This window comes from Trachypithecus francoisi, unplaced genomic scaffold (assembly GCF_009764315.1).
Source record: "Trachypithecus francoisi isolate TF-2019V2 unplaced genomic scaffold, Tfra_2.0 Lachesis_group16, whole genome shotgun sequence".
NCBI classification, from domain to species: Eukaryota; Metazoa; Chordata; class Mammalia; order Primates; family Cercopithecidae; genus Trachypithecus; species Trachypithecus francoisi.
The window spans coordinates 25,226,125-25,228,750 of NW_022681461.1; the positions used below are offsets into that span (position 1 = coordinate 25,226,125).

The 2,626-nt window shown below is 48.2% G+C and overlaps 1 non-coding gene across 1 annotated transcript; it reads right to left on the reverse strand.

The window, feature by feature from the left end:
* Nucleotides 1-372: 372 nt before the first annotated feature.
* LOC117099509 lies at nt 373-476 on the reverse strand. Its single transcript, XR_004443845.1, has one exon. It is a non-coding gene; the product is annotated as a small nucleolar RNA U13 (small nucleolar RNA).
* Nucleotides 477-2,626: the final 2,150 nt, after the last annotated feature.

A 2,626-nucleotide genomic window follows, 5' to 3' on the forward strand; every position in this document is an offset into this window, starting at 1 on the left:
CCTACAATAAGCCAGGGACGGAACAAACAACAGCAGCAGCGGTAGCAGGGAAACAGAATCTGTGTTGGCGTGCAGGGAGCAGGCAGCGTCTGCAAAGTAGCGCTGGCAACCACAACAGAGAGGCCAGCAACAGGAGGAGCAGGAGGAGCAATAGGAGCGTGAGTCACTGGGGTCTGGGGGAGGGCAGAGGAAAGAGGCCGCTCTCCTGCTGGTAAACATCCCCCAAATCAGCAGAGCAAAACCAGGAAACACCAGAATATCAACCTGTGATTACACAGGCAGATTCCTGGGTCCTACCACAGAGCTGCTATATCATAATGTCGGAGTGCGGGGAGGCGGGTAGAATCCAGAAATTTGCATTTTTTTTTTTCAGGTCAGACAGGTAGTGTACCAGGTCATAAGGAGGTTCAGAGGGTGGCCCGTCTCACACATGCCTGTGAACACCCAATCATCATGCTTTTGAACCACAAAAGGATCGAGACATTTGCATTTTAAAGAAGTTCTCAAGGGGATTTTTAAGTAGTACTACCCACAGGCCTGAGCAACTGGGAGCTTTGTCCTGAGCCCTGCCTTTTAGAGAGCTCAAGGCTAGCCTTCTTGCAACCACGCCCCTCAGAGCTAACATCCTACAAGACAAGGGAACATGCCCAATGGAACCCCATGCTCACCTATACATAACACTCCCTACCTAGACCATGCGTCTGGTACCCAGGACCCTGGATTCATGCCTAAATGGCATTGAGACCAATTCCATGACCTGAATGGACCTCTGGCCCAGGCAGCGCCTGTTCTGTGCTTCTGCAGGTGGACCACACTGCATGGTGTGCACAACTCTGAAAGGAAGAGTTCCTCATGGGCTGCTTGGTGGACTTGTGTGTTGAGCTGACCATAGGTGGTCTCCAAGCCTGACCCTCTGCAAGAGCAGGAGCAGGAAAAGAAGCACGGGGTGGTACTCTTCCTCACCCTTCATGTTCATTGGTGTTCCCAGTTCATACGTGTTAAGCACATCTGTTGGCCTAACTAGACACTTGCACATTATTCTTGGCTATTTTTTTTTAAGTCACGGGGGTTTTAATTTAGTTAATCTTGTTTTGTCTGTTTTACTTTGTTTTTAAGCACCAGAGAGGAAAACGAAAGCTCTTAGGGTGAAAATACCAATTATAAAATGAGTGAATCCTACAGTTTAATTCCTTTACAAGTTTAATCATTTTACAAGCTTTGATTTTTCCCATGGCAGATGAAGTTTTGGAGAACCAGGCTTACATGATTAAGTAGCATCTTAAAACTTTGAATTCATAGTTAATTTAGTGTAAGTAGTATCCATTGAGGGTTTTCTTACTGTGTTCTCCATTGTCCTACACAGTGAGAGAATCAATAAGATAGGATGAATATCCTCAAAGCAATGCCATTGGATAATTCAAGTTGTACACATGAAGAGAAAAACATAACAGCTGTGCAAGGGAGTATGTATGTTAAGTGCTAAAGTGAAAGCTCAAGACAAGGCTAACTGCAATAGGAAATTAACAAATCTCCGGCCGGGCGCGGTGGCTCAAGCCTGTAATCCCAGCACTTTGGGAGGCCGAGGTGGGCGGATCACAAGGTCAGGAGATCGAGACCATCTTGGCGAACACGGTGAAACCCCGTCTCTACTAAAAAGTACAAAAAAAAACTAGCCGGGCGAGGTGGCGGGCGCCTGTAGTCCCAGCTACTCCGGAGGCTGAGGCAGGAGAATGGCGTGAACCCGGGAGGCGGAGCTTGCAGTGAGCTGAGATCGGGCCACTGCACTCCAGCCTGGGCGACAGAGCGAGACTCCGTCTCAAAAAAAAAAAAAAAAAAACAAATCTCCAAGATCTTCTCCTTCTGTTCACAGTGTTGTCTCCTTCTAGAGGACATACACACTTACACCCTACACCCCCAACTCCCAAAGCAAGGGCCTGGTGCTTTCAAAGTTCAGGCACAAGCAAGATTAGCGAATGACACTCTGTGTAATAATGCTTACTTAGTCTGTGGTTAAGGATTTTTTGTTGTTTGTTTGTTGAGATGGAGTCTCACTCTGTCGTCCAGGCTGGAGTGCGGTGGCACGACCTCAGCTTACTGCAACCTCCACCTCCCAGGTTCAAGCAATTCTCCTGCCTCAGCCTCCCAATTAGCTGGGATTACAGGTGCCCGCCAACACACCCAGCTAGTTTTTGTATTTTTAGTAGAGACGGGGTTTCGTCATGTTGGCCAGGCTGGTCTCGAACTTATGACCTCAAATGATCTGCCCGCCTAGGCCTCTCAAAGTGCTGAGATTACAGGCGTGCGCCACTGCGCCCAGCCAAGGATTTTTTTTGTTTTTCATGTGAGCAAGGAGAGAGACACAACAGTTCAAAATGTTTCCCTTTCTTTCAGTGACGATCCATCCACTGAGCCTTGTCATCTACAACAACAAGCTCTGCATTTGTCAGTCCCAGATGGCCTTTGATAGGCTGAGTGTCATCTGTGTTTCTTCCTGGGTGGAATATTGAGTAATAAAATCTCAAAAGAGGCCGGGCGCGGTGGCTCAAGCCTGTAATCCCAGCACTTTGGGAGGCCGAGACGGGCGGATCACGAGGTCAGGAGATCGAGACCATCCTGGCTAACACGG